Raw genomic sequence first — 14,823 nt, forward strand, 5'->3', positions numbered from 1 at the left:
CTCACCAAATGTGGTGAGAATCTGTTTGTTTCTTTTAAAAGTATTATTCACCTCAAATCTGAAATCAACAACAGAAGCTAGGCAGTTCACTACTAACATTAGTATTCAGCTAACCACGGTTAGCAGTCATCAGCTTTCCTTTAGCTCGGAAAGCTATCGCCAGTTTTGTACAACGCGACTCAGACCAGAGCATACCGGACCTATTTTCTCTCCATATCCCCTGATTCCTACCGCAAGCTCTGGACATTTTCACTTGGATCTTGCAGCTAGCTAGCTGCTATCCGAGTGACTGTTGGCTAACGTCGGTCCCAGAGCAAACCCCAATAATCCCGGAGCTAGCCAGCTGAAGAGTTCCATCAGCCACTCCTGGGCTACAATAACCTAGCCGGACCCGTTTTACTGACGATGTGGAGCCCCACCGGGCCTTCACGACTGGACTACCAACGTTATCTGCCCGAGGGAGTTTTTCAACTGGCGACGTAACCTGAAAGCCCATCTGCTAACTGCGGCCCATTATTCGTTAGCTGTCTTGAGCATATCGGCTGCTAGCTGAATAGGTCTATCGGACAATTTTCCTGGGCCACTATAACTATTTTGCCAATTGGTTTGGTCTACACACGGAACCCCACTAATCTACTGACGGAAACGCACAAGGTGGCTAAAAATAGACCTCCGTCTTCTGCTAGCTTGCTACCCATGGTCTGGCTAGCTGTCTGAATCGCCGTGACCCCAACCAACCTCACTACTTACTGGAGCCTTATGATCACTCGGGTAAGCATGCCTCTCCTTAATGTCAATATGCCTTAATGTCAATATATATATGCCTTAATGCCAATATGCCTCAAAGCTTTTAGCCGTAACCTTATCCCGCTCCTCCTCTGTTCCTCTGGCGATGTAGAGGTTAATCCAGGCCCTGCAGTGCCTAGCTCCACTCCTATTCCCCAGGCGCTCTCTTTTGTTGACTTCTGTAACCGTAAAAGCCTTGGTTTCATGCATGTTAACATTAGAAGCCTCCTCCCTAAGATTGTTTTATTCACTGCTTTAGCACACTCTGCCAACCCGGATGTCCTAGCCGTGTCTGAATCCTGGCTTAGGAAGATCACCAAAAATCCCTAACTACAACAATTTCAGACAAGATAGAATGGCCAAAGGGGGTGATGTTGCAATCTACTGCAGAGATAACCTGCAGAGTTCTGTCCTAATCCTACTCTTCAGGTCTGTACCCAAACAATTTGAACTTCTACTTTTAAAAATTGATATACTACCCACCACTGCGACATGTACGCTCTCGTTGGCTGGCCCTCGCTTCATACTCATCGCTAAACCCACTGGTTCCAGGTCATCTTCTAGACCCTGCTAGGTAAAGTCCCACCTTATCTATACACCAAGTCACTTGGCTCTGTCATAACCTCACATGGTCTCTCCTATCATTGCTATGCAGACGACACACAATTAATCTTCTCCTTTCCCCCTTCTGATGACCAGGTGGCGAATCGCATCTCTGCATGTCTGGCAGACATATCAGTGTGGATGACGGATCACCACCTCAAGCTGAACTTCGGCAAGACGGAGCTGCTCTTCCTCCCGGGGAAGGACTGCCCGTTCCATGATCTCGCCATCACGGTTGACAATTCCATTGTGTCCTCCTCCCAGAGCGCTAAGAACCTTGGCGTGATCCTGGACAACACCCTGTCGTTCTCAACTAACATCAAGGCGGTGGCCCGTTCCTGTAGGTTCATGCTCTACAACATCCGCAGAGTACGACCCTGCCTCACACAGGAAGCGGCGCAGGTCCTAATCCAGGCACTTGTCATCTCCCGTCTGGATTACTGCAACTCGCTGTTGGCTGGGCTCCCTGCCTGTGCCATTAAACCCCTACAACTCATCCAGAACGCCGCAGCCCGTCTAGTGTTCAACCTTCCCAAGTTCTCTCACGTCACCCCGCTCCTCCGCTCTCTCCACTGGCTTCCAGTTGAAGCTCGCATCCGCTACAAGACCATGGTGCTTGCCTACGGAGCTGTGAGGGGAACGGCACCTCAGTACCTCCAGGCTCTGATCAGGCCCTACACCCAAATAAGGGCACTGCGTTCATCCACCTCTGGCCTGCTCGCCTCCCTACCACTCAGCCCAGTCAAAACTGTTCGCTGCTCTGGCTCCCCAATGGTGGAACAAACTCCCTCACGACGCCAGGACAGCGGAGTCAATCACCACCTTCCGGAGACACCTGAAACCCCACCTCTTTAAGGAATACCTAGGATAGGATAAAGTAATCCTTCTCCCCCCCTTAAAAGATTTAGATGCACTATTGTAAAGTGGCTGTTCCACTGGATGTCATAAGGTGAATGCACCAATTTGTAAGTCGCTCTGGATAAGAGCGTCTGCTAAATGACTTAAATGTAAATGTAAATGTTATCTCAGCTCGCTGGTCAACAGCAGCACCCACCCGTAGCATGCTCTCCAGCAGGTGTATTTCACTGGTCACCCCCAGGGCCAATTCCTACTTTGGCCGCCTCTCCTTCCAGTTCTCTGCTGCCAATGACTGGAACGAATTACAAAAATCTCTGAAACTGGAAACACTTATCTCCCTCACCAGCTTTAAGCACCAGCTGTCAGAGCAGCTCACAGATCACTGCACCTGTACATAGCCAATCTATAAATAGCCCAAACAATTACCTCATCCCCTACTGTTTTTATTTATTTATTTTGCTCCCTTGCACCCCAGTATTTCTACTTTGCACATGCACCTACTGCAAATCTACAATTCCAGTGTTTTTTATTGCTATATTGTATTTACTTCGCCACTGTGACCTTTTTATTGCCTTTACCTCCCTTATCTCATTGTATATAGACTGGTTTTTGTACTGTATTATTGACTGTATGTTTGTTTTACTCCAATGTGTAACTCTGTGTTGTTGTATGTGTCGAACTGCTTTGCTTTATCTTGGCCAGGTCACAGTTGTAAATGAGAACTTGTTCTCAACTTGCCTACCTGGTTAAACAAAGGTAAAATAAAAATAAATAAATAAATTGTAAATAAGAATTTGTTCTTAAACTGACTTACCTAGTTAAATATAGGTTAAATAAAAATATATATAAATAAAAACATTCACAAGCATACATACACACACAACCTTGCAAGAGTGCCATAACTGTCTCTCAGGGGAAGAGTAGTAAATGCTGGGTCATTCACCATGTAAGACCTAAATTATTCCCAATGGACTGCTGTGCCTACATTATGACCTGCCTGTGTACAGAGGATGTATTTACTGTAATAGCACATAAGTCATAGACCATATAAATCCAAGCTAGTCCCAAATACAGTGGTATGTCCTTATTAAGATGCCTGCATACAGGAAATAGCTTTACATAATAAGCTGATATATCCAGCCATCATAGACGCTATATGACAGGCGTTGATAGATAATTGCAGTGTTTGAAAATAATTGGTAATGCAGTACGAGTTGAAAGGAGAGGCAAAATGGCAAACCCAGTTAACTGTCACAAGTGCTTATAATGCAAAACAAACAAACACCCCTTTACCATAAACAAAGACACTCAACAAAGCAAGATGTAATTCTTAAAGCTGGAATCCTTATTTGCTAAATCCAATTTTGGACTTAAAATATAAATGAATTACATATACCCATTAATTCTTGTAGAACATAACTTATAAATGCCTCATGAGTTCAGTTTAAATGTCGTACCGAATTAAAACCCAAAATATAAGCTTGTTTTACACCAATGTTTGTGAACAATGTAAATGTTAACAAACTCATGAGGGATGGTCAGTCCTTGCATCCATAGCTCTGTCTATGAATTGGTGAGTGGTTACATTTCGAGGCCCATCCCTAATTTTTTATCAAATTAATTAAGGATTCTACCTTTAAGGATGAGAAACTCCATACAGTTATATGAAATTATATGTAAAGTGTTCCTATATGCTGTCTTGGTACAACAGGTGGTGGAACTGGGGACCTTAAAGGGCAGGATGGATGTGACCTGTCACATTCACTTCATCAGAACAAATTATGTTTGTCAGATCACATCAGATCACATCAGTGACCTTTGGCCTCCAGCTAATATGCTGTTTCACACATTAGGCTCATGATCATTATGCTGGGGGCTAATGGTGGACATCATTAGTACACTGCAATCACAATAATTTCAGACCATTTTTCATAAGACTGTCCCTGGGTGCTTGCATAAGCTGATATGTAACCCATGTGGAGTAGATTTGAAAGGTGAAGACCTTTGACTGAACATCCACTCGAGAACAACACTCTTGGTTAACGTCATTGTTTCAAAACGGGTAGAAAGACATTGATGCTGTCCTTGTGCAAAACAAAGAATAAGCAAACATCCTATAGACAGCCAATAACATTTACTATGATGTATCTATAACCTTTACCTCGTGACTTTTCATCTTGCAGCAAAAAGAGGACCCTCCCTCATCACTATCAGGAAAGAGCACAGCCAAGGAGTGGAGCCTCAGAGTTTGCCTCTGCAGGCTTGGCGCCTACAGCACTGCCTGTTTGTCCTTCTCAATCCCACTGATCCGCCACAAAATCCAGCATCATCCACAGCAGGGCTCCTCAGGTGGCCCAGGATAGCCTGGAGTGGTGCTGCCACCCTGGGCTCTGGTAAGGTGACTGTCACGGGGGCATGGAAGAGAATTTACATAAAATAGTGCTCCAGAGATCAACAGTCATCTCGCCATCCCTCCTCCCTCCCATTATTCCTATTCCTCTCTTTCCCTCTCTCATCTCCTCCCTCACCCCACGGCGTGATGCTTTATTGTCATGTGTTTTTATTGAAGCATTATTTCTTACCTGAGTAAATCAACACAGCTTTAGCTTTCTGGCCACATCCATATAAATGTGTGTAGAGGGAAGAGAGCTGAGGAAGGGGGAATCAAATAACACAGAGATAATGTTAACTCATGTTCATGTAAATGTGAACATGAGCGAAGATACAGTACGCGCACATAAATCAGAGCCACCTGAGTCCATTAATCTCCACCTCCCCAGTGGAATCCGTCATAGAGCAGTGGAGCAAGGACCGGAAGTAAGCCATTACAGCAACAGAGATGCAGTTGACTAATAGTTACTAATAGTCTGTAGATAGATGGCAGAGCATCTACAGATTATCATCGACAGACTATCCAAATAAAGTGTTACCAATCATTTCTTAAGAAAAGAGTGTGTGACTTTCAGGTTGCAGAATTACATCTTCTGTGTTTTGTTCTCATCAAACCTGTATTTAGATTATTTATGCAGAGTGGTTAATTGGGTAGAGCTTGAATGTTGCCATGACAACAGTATGTGCGCACCCTTATGTCTGTGTGTGTGCATTCCTGCCTGTATGTGTGTGTGTTCATGTGTGCGGATGTGTCCAGTGCAGACAGACAGTGGGCTGACTCACCAGTGTGGAGCTGATCAATGCAGTTAGAGTCCTGGATTAGACCTCATACACGCCAACGTGGCAGAGCCACACATGGGTCAACAGTGACACCCTCAGGAAGAAAGAAGCATCCTGCCTCTCTCCTTCCCTCCTTACCCCCACCACTAAACTAAACCAGACTAAATTATTATACTGCAAGGAAGCATGCTGTAGACTAATTAGGCAAGGGCAAAATAATAAAATATTTATAAATCAGTGTGTTTTGATACCTCCACTGGGGTAACATGGGCTTGGAAAAACTTCCTCAGCATGTACAGTAGAAATTATATGAATATTCAATGATGCCTGGCTGTGTTGCTCTCTGTCTCGCTCTCTGTCTCAGCCTCTCTCTGTCTCTAGTCCACACAAACCAGCCTTGTGTTTGTTAAGCTTCGTATGACTACAGTACTTCCAAAAATAATTATTGAACGGAAATCATTCTTAGTTAATCACACACACTATCTTGGGAATCATTCAAATGATCACATCAATAAATAACTGGACTATAGGACAGTGCATATTAAATCATAAAGGAGCTTGGTAATAAATTCAGCCCCTCTTGGCTGCAAGTAACAGAGTAGAAGTGACCCAGGGCAGGAATAATAAGGGAAGGCTGGAATTCTCATTCACTGTCTGCTTTCCATTTTAATATTCTACTTAGTATAACACACACATTTTAACCCAGGTCTGTTACCCTATGACCTAAGTAGCCATGGCTACTAGGTCATAGGGTAACAGACCTGGGTTAAAATACTATTTACAATCTTTCCAATACTTTAAGAATTTGCATTAGCCTGCCTAGAGTCCCAGATTAGTGGGGTTTGCAGTTTTGCAAGTTTTATTTTGGTTCCATTCTGCTAGGCATGCCCAGCTAAAAGTATTAGAAAAGATTCCCAGGACTCAGAGTAATGTACCAAGCTGGAGGAGTTGAGATATTCGTCACTGACTTCTCTACTGTGCTCTCCTCTATGTTCTCCAGTCTCTTATTTTCCTCACCTGGAGGTTACCTGCCTTTGGTGGCCCACTAACGCTGCAGCTGTGGGAAGCTGGGTGAAGATGCAGGGCCGAAGAGGAGTGTTGACCCACCTTACCTCCCTCCCCATCCCTGGCTCCTGGTGGGGTTGCACCAAACGAAGGTTTGTGGTCACAGTCCTCATCACACACACACACACACACACACACACACACACACACACACACACACACACACACACACACACACACACACACACACACACACACACACACACACACACACACACACACACACACACACACAACAGGAGCACCTGGGGAGGAGAGTCTGCTCTAACTGCACAAGGCAAGAGAGCAGCAGGAGATGTTACCTTACACGCATGCATACATGCAATTCAGTCAGCTAAGGAATATGAACTGAAACCTAGTTCCCAATGCAAAATGCAATACTCAACAACCTTTCCTAGATTGTATTTTCTATGATATTGTAACCGATAATACAAAGAAAATATGTGATGGGACTTACTTTATAAAAAATTATAATAATACATTACTATAGTTCTACAGAACTACCACATAGTATCAGCTTTTACCAAGAAGAGAGAAATACATTAGAGCATCATACATAGTACATAAATGCCAGCTTGCACATACAACTCAAGGAATCGTGTTCCACTGCGTGTTAGCTTTTCCAACATGTCTGCTTTTTAACTTTTAAGACGTGATTGTGAAAAGGTCTTGTCCTCTTTGGGCTTGTTACAACCCTGCCACCCACTAATTAAATATGAGGTGACAGGAACAGCCGTTAAATATGCATTGCGTTCAGACTGAGTAGGCTGCTACACACGTGTCACGCTGCACACGTTCTTCTTAATGTTTTAAAGTAAAACAACAGTTGTACTGGAAGATCGTTTTTCAGCTTTTCTGCAGTATGGACTCTTGCTAACCTACAGTGCCTTGCGAAAGTATTCGGCCTCCTTGAACTTTGCCACATTTTGCCACATTTCAGGCTTCAAACATAAAGATATAAAACTGTATTTTTTTGTGAAGAATCAACAACAAGTGGGACACAATCATGAAGTATATTGTCCCAGTCTTTATTGTTTGGGGTTGAAGTTTTGGGAGGAAAACCCTTCTGTAACGATCAATGTGAGGTGTCATGAAACCCCCAACATCAATCCCTCCCCCCTCTGCGGGTGAGAGGGCACTATTGACCGCTGATCCACTGTAACCTAATCCTTGAATCCTCACAGGAGAGTCATGACACTATCCGGCAACTGAGTTAGGAAGGACACATGTCCCTTCGTAGTGACTGGGTGTATTGTTACACTATCCAAAGTGTAATTTAGAACTTCAACATGCTCAAAGGGATATTCAATGTGTTCGTTTTTTTTACCCATCTAGCAATGCCTCTTTGAGGGGCATTGGCATTGGAAAACCTCTCTGGTTTTTGTTGTTGAATCTGTGTGTGAAACTCACTGCTCAACTGAGGGACCTTCCAGATAATTGTATGTGTGGCACAAAGATGAGGTAGTCAATCAACAATCATGTTAATCACTATCTTTGCACACATAGTGAGTCCTTGCAACTTATTATGTGACCTGTTAAGCAAATATTTACTCCTGAACTTATTTCGGCGTGCCATAACAAAGGGGTTGAATAATTATTGACTCAAGACAGTTCAGCTTTACATATTTTATTCATTTGTAAAAATGTCAAAAAACATTATTCCATTTTGACATTATGGGTTATTGTGTGTCTCACACGTAAACTTCAACCCCAAACAATAAACACTGGGACAATATATTTCAACATCCGAATGTTGGGAATGATGAGAGGTGGAATATGGAAAATGAATGTCTATTTTGTGATGTCATTAAAGTTTGTATGAAGACGTTATAACGAAAACATTAACATGGTCCTTCTGGTCCTTCTGTAGCTCAGTTGGTAGAGCATGGCGCTTGTAACTCCAGGTTAGTGGGTTCGATCCCCGGGACCACCCATACGTAGAATGTATGCACACATGACTGTAAGTCGCTTTGGATAAAAGCATCTGCTAAATGGCATATATATTATTATTATATTATTATTATTATTAACGTCACGGTAAACGAAACGTCACGACAACTAGAAGGAAACTGATCATGGATTTCACCATGAGGCCAATGGTGACTTTATGACAGTTTGAGTTTAATGGCTGTGATAGAAAACTGAGGATGGATCAACAACATTACCATACTAACCTAAATGGCCGAGTGAAAAGAAGGAATCCTGTACAGAATACGAATATTCCAAAACATGGTCCTGTTTGCAAAAAGTCTCAAAAGTAAAATTGCAAAACAAATGTGGCAAATAAATTAATTTTATGTTCTGAATACAAAGCGTTATGTTTGTGTCAAATCCAACATGACACATCACTGAGTACCTGTAAAAACTATTGGTCACTAAATCCAGAGACATTACAGACCATGTAAACAACGGTTGGTCACTAAATCCGTCTAGAAGGACCACGTAAAAACGGTTGGCTGGTATGCCCTCGTCCATCTGAGCGATTGGCTGTGAATGCCCTCACCCGCTTTGTACTTATAACTGAATTGCTTGGTTCCTACTATAGTGCTGTCCGGTCAGAACATGATGCTGAGGCCCATCACTGTACTCTTGATAGTCACCACACACACACACACACACACACACACACACACACACACACACACACACACACACACACACACACACACACACACACACACACACACACACACACACACACACACACACACACACACACACACACACACATACACACACACGCACACGCACACATACACACACACACACACACACACACACACACACACACACACACACACACACACACGCACACATACACATATACACACACATATACACACACACGCGTTTCCATTTGAGAATGTTTATATGATTTGGTCATCCGAGCAATCAGTCGAGCAAACTGAGAAATCTGGGGAGAAGGGCCTTGGTGGTAGAGTGTGCAGATGGAAGCCACTACTCATTAAAAGGCTCATCACAGTAGGTCCTCCTCCACCTCCCCTGGGAGGACACAGACCCCACCTGTTAAGATTAAAGGAGACAAGATAAACAGGATGAGGATATCCCCAAAATACTTAAGTGTCTTCTTTCTGCTTCTAGCTGTCTTTTCTCGGTCACTTGAAAGGGAAGGAGAAGACACACACAGGATTACAACCACTCTTTGATGAATGTAGCTTGAATAGGATTCAGACGGTGAGACTGAACTGACCATTAAATTCTCTCAGAGAGGCCGGTCGTTTTAAGAGAGTTTTCTTAAAAAGTTAGTTAATTGTAGTTTATTGTGCTTTAGCCTGTCTCCTGAAGAGCTAAGCCATTATTATGTCCTGAAGATTATAGTAAGTACAGCATTTACGGCTGTGCAATTAAAACTTCTTGGTGACAGGGGGCAGTATTTTCACATCCGGATGAAATACATGCCCAAATTAAACTGCCTGCTACTCATCCCCAGAAGTTTCTAAAACTGTTTGAATCATGTCTGTGAGTATAACAGAACTTATGTAGCAGGCGAAACCCAGAGGAAAAACCATTCTGATTTATTTTTTTGAGGTCACCCTCTTTTCAATGGTTTTCATTGGGAATCCAGATTTCTAAGGGACCTTCTTGCAGTTCTTACCACTTCCACTGGATGTCACCAGTCTTTAGAAATTGGTTGAGGTTTTTCCTTTGTGTAATGAAGAAGTAGCCCTGTTCAAAATGAGGGTCACTTTAAGTGTATTGTTAGGCACGTGACCAGAAAGGTAGCATCAGTTTGTTTTCTTCCTGTATTGAACACAGATCATCCCGTCTTCAATTTTATCGATTATTTACTTTAAAAAATACATAAAGTTGTATTACAAAAGTTTATACAGGTAAAAGTTTATACAGGTAACTTTTGAGATATTTTGTAGTCACATTGCGCAAGTTGGAACCGGTGTTTTTCTGGATCAAATGCGCCAAATAAATGGACATTTTGGATATATATCGACAGAATTAATCGAACAAAAGGACAATTTGTGAGGTTTATGGGACATATTGGAGTGCCAAAAGAAGAAGCTCGTCAAAGGTAAGGCATGATTTATATTTTATTTCTGCGTTTTGTGTTGCGCCTGCAGGGTTGAAATATGTTTTCTCTCTTTGTTTACTATGGTGCTATCCTCAGATAGTAGCAGCGTTTGCTTTCAACCGAAAAGCCTTTTTGAAATCTGACATGTTGGCTGGATTCACAACACGTGTAGCTTTAATTTGGTATCTTACATGTGTGATTTCATGAAAGTTTGATTTTTATAGTAATTTGAATTTGGCCCTCTGCATTTTCTCTGGCTTTTGGCCAGGTGGGATGCTAGCATCCCACATATCCCATAGAGGTTTTAACAGAAATGTCCTTTATTTTTTCCTGGGGTTTTGAAATTGCCTTGGTAGCATTTTCACAAGTATGTGGTACATCTTCACAACTCTTAGGACAAAACTCCAAACTGATCACATTTGTAATGCAGCTAGTCCTTCATTTAAAACCTGTCATTGTGCATTCATTTAGATTGTAAACATCTCTCACCACACAACCATTGATTCAAAATAGGTTTGTGAAATGTCATGAGAACATTGGTTTAATCCCCAAAACATATTGATGATGTGATATTTTAAATGTAGTCATTTTAACTACCAGTTAATCCAATAGCAAACAATGCAAGATCAGTGTTTCAAATCACTCTTAGTAGTGCTGAAAGTAATATTCTACCGTACATTACAGTTTTCACATTAGGCAATACACTTACATTACCCAACAACGTTGACAGAAAATCTATAATTTCGATATTATCTATCCAATGTGTAATCCAAGGTGTAATCAATGAAGACATCCCCTACAATCTTTCATGCATAAAAATAACATTTTGTTTTTCAGATATAATTGCAACATCGATGTACTGTCTGTAATCAAATGTAATAAATTAGATTAAACAAATTAAATTAATGAAAATAATACAATATTTAGCACGCACTAATTTGCATCAAGCCGGTCTTGAGCATTGAGCAGCCGGTCTTGAGCATTCTCATTCACATCACAGTGAATGTCCTCATTGTTCATGCATAGCAGGAAAAAACACTTTTGGCATGGCGAATTCAAGCTTGACAAGGGTCTGCATTGATGTTGTTGCATGCCTCATCCATGGCCAGAAGGATTGTGGCATGCTCATGGGGATGGCGATCGTACACCTTCCATCTCCATACTGAAACAAAACAGTCCTCAATTCGGTTGAGGAAAGGAGAGTTAGGCGTGCAGGTAAAGGGTAACAAATCAGGGATGGGTCCAAAATCATGCCTGAAGCACCTCTGCATGGTGCAACCTGACATTGTCCCACATAATGACATAGGTGACCCCTTCACCTTGACAGGCCTGCTCAATTTCAATGAGAAACAATGAGGTCTGCAGCATTGTAGGATCCAAGAAATGGCCTACAGCCTACCACACCATGTTCAGAGATAGCTGTGCACATGGAGATGTTCCCCCCACGTTGTCCAGGCACTTGGACAGTCGCCCATGAGGTTCCGCCCAGGGCGCCGAGTTTTGGCCAAGTTGAAGCCCACTTCATCAACAATGATCTACTGGTCATGGTTCACAACAGCATCAAGCACCATCAGCCTCTAAAAATATTTTTTGGTTTGTTATTTTTACAGTTAAGTAGCATGTACAATAAGTGGTAACAGTAATACAGTATATAGTGCAGTACCTGAACATACTCAGCCCGCAGTTGTTTCAACCGGTCGTTGTTTCTCTCAAAAGGCACAAGGTAAATGTGTTTCACAGATACGCGTTGCCTCTTCAAAAGGCGGGCCATTGTTGCCAGGCTGATGGATGCCACATTGGGAAAGGGGTCATCATTCTCCTCAAAGGCCTGCTTTATATCGGACAGCCGTATGTCATTCCTGGCCCTCACCATTTCCACCACTGTCCACTCCTGCTGCACACAGCCACGGCCACCACAATAGGGTCTTAGTGGTGATGGAATTGAGACCTCTGTAATCAATGCAGGGATGCAGACCCCCACTCTTCTTGGTCACGAAGAGAGGTGGATGAGCAAACAAAACCATGTTGGAGAGCCTTGTGGTTTCAGCCACTGACAGAGGATAGACACGGCTGTGCAGAGCCTTCTAGCAGGCCAATGGCACAGTCCCAGGGTTGATGAGGAGGGAGACGTGGCTTGGGTCTTGGAGAATACCTCCCGTAGATCCTGGTATGTCAGGCTGGAGGGCAACCACAGGACTCTCAACCAACATGGAACCACAAGGCAAGGGAAGGCAGGTCCTTTGAATTCCGGGTTCCCAGTCAGTGATTTCAATCCTCGACCAGGATATGGTGGGGTCATGACATTGGAGCCACGGGAGGCAGAGGATGATTTTGTGCACTGGTGCGGTGATGATTAAGAAGGAACTCCTCGCGCAAGGATCCCACGGTGAAGGTTAGTGGTGCTGTGACGTGTGTGATAATGCCGGATCCCACTGGTCGATTATTCAGGGTGTGGATCGGAAGAGAAGACGAGGGCCTCTTCGATGAAATTCCCTGTCGCACCTTAATCTACTAGAGAAGTAGAAACAACATTGGAGACCAGATGCGCAGAGCCGGCTTCATGGCACTTGGCTCAATGCCCACTCTAGCCCGGCCGATACGCGGAGCTGGAATGTACCGCACCGGGCTATGCACCCGCACTGGGGACACCGTGCGCTTCACAGCATAACACGGTGCCTGCCCGGTCTCTCCAGCCCCCAAGTAAGCACAGGAAGTTGGCGAAGGTCTCCTACCTGGCTTCGCCACACTTCCTGTGTGAACCCCCCCCCCCCAATTTTTGGGGCTGACTCTCGGGCTTCCATCCACGCCACCGTGCTGCCTCCTCATACCAGCGCCTCTCCGCCTTCGTTGCCTCCAGCTCTTCTTTGGGGCGGCGATATTCTCCGGGCTGTACCCAAGGTCCTTTCCCGTCAAGGATCTCCTCCCAGGTCCATTTATCTAAATAGTGCAGCCTCTCCCCCTGCTGCTGCTGCTTTCAAGTTCCTCGGCGAACACATCACGGACAAACTGAAATGGTCCACCCACACAGACAGCGTGGTGAAGAAGCCGCAAAAGTGCCTCTTCAACCTCAGGAGGCTGAAGAAATTTGGCTTGTCACCAAAAACACTTTACAGATGCACAATCGACAGCATCCTGTCAGGCTGTATCACCGCCTGGTATGGCAACTGCACCACCCTCAACCACAAGGCTCTGCAGAGGGTAGTGCGGTCTGCACAACGCATCACCCGAAGCAAACTACCTGCCCACCAGGACACCTACAGCACCCAATGTCACATGAAGGCCAAAAAGATCATCAAGGACAACAACCACCCGAGCCACTGCCTGTTCACCCCGCTATCATCCAGAAGGCGAGGTCAGTACATCTGCATCAAAGCTGGGACCGAGAGACTAAAAAATTGCTTCTATTTCAAGGCCATCAGACTGTTAAACAATCATCACTAATATAGAGAGGCTGCTGCCAACATACAGACTCAAGTCTCTGGCCGCTTTAATAAATTGACTTAAAGGTATCACTAGTAATAAAGGTATCACTAGTCACTTTAAATAACACCACTTTAATAATGTTTACATGTCCTACATTACTCATCTCATATGTATTCTAAACCATCTACTGCTTCTTGCCTATGTTGCACGGCAATCACTCATCCATATATTTACATGTAGATATACATATTTATCCCTTTACATTTGTGTGTATAAAGTAGTTGTTGTGAATTTGTTAGATTACTTGTTAGATATTACTGCATTGTCAGAACTAGAAGCACAAGCATTTTGCTACACTCGCATTAACATCTGCTAACCAGGTGTATGTGACCAATACAATTTGATTTGATGATTTAATGAAACAATATCAAATAAAACAAATGTAATATACACAACAACTGAAATATCTTTAAAGTAAAGTAACGTAAATAAATGATGGTCAAAAAATGTTAAGCAGTAATGGGCAGTCACTGCCATAATTGTATTCATTATCTGTCATCACATTTTATTTCCCCCCTTCTCTCTGTTCTCTACACTCTTACAAAAAAGACTTCCAAAAGGGTTCTTTGGGTGCCCCAATCGGATAGCCCTTTGAGAAACCCTTTTTAGTTCCAGGGAGAACCCTTTTGGGTTCTATGTAGAACCCTCTGTGGAAAGTGTTTTACATGGAACCCAAAAGGGTTCTACCTGGAACCAAAAATTGTTCTTGAAAGGGTTATGCTATGGGGACAGCCGAATAACCCTTTTAGATGCCAAAAATCTGCTGATGTGCCCTTGAGCAAGTCACTTAACTGTAATTGCTCCCACCTAAT

Source organism: Oncorhynchus gorbuscha, linkage group LG02 (genome assembly GCF_021184085.1).
Source record: "Oncorhynchus gorbuscha isolate QuinsamMale2020 ecotype Even-year linkage group LG02, OgorEven_v1.0, whole genome shotgun sequence".
Classification (NCBI taxonomy): Eukaryota; Metazoa; Chordata; class Actinopteri; order Salmoniformes; family Salmonidae; genus Oncorhynchus; species Oncorhynchus gorbuscha.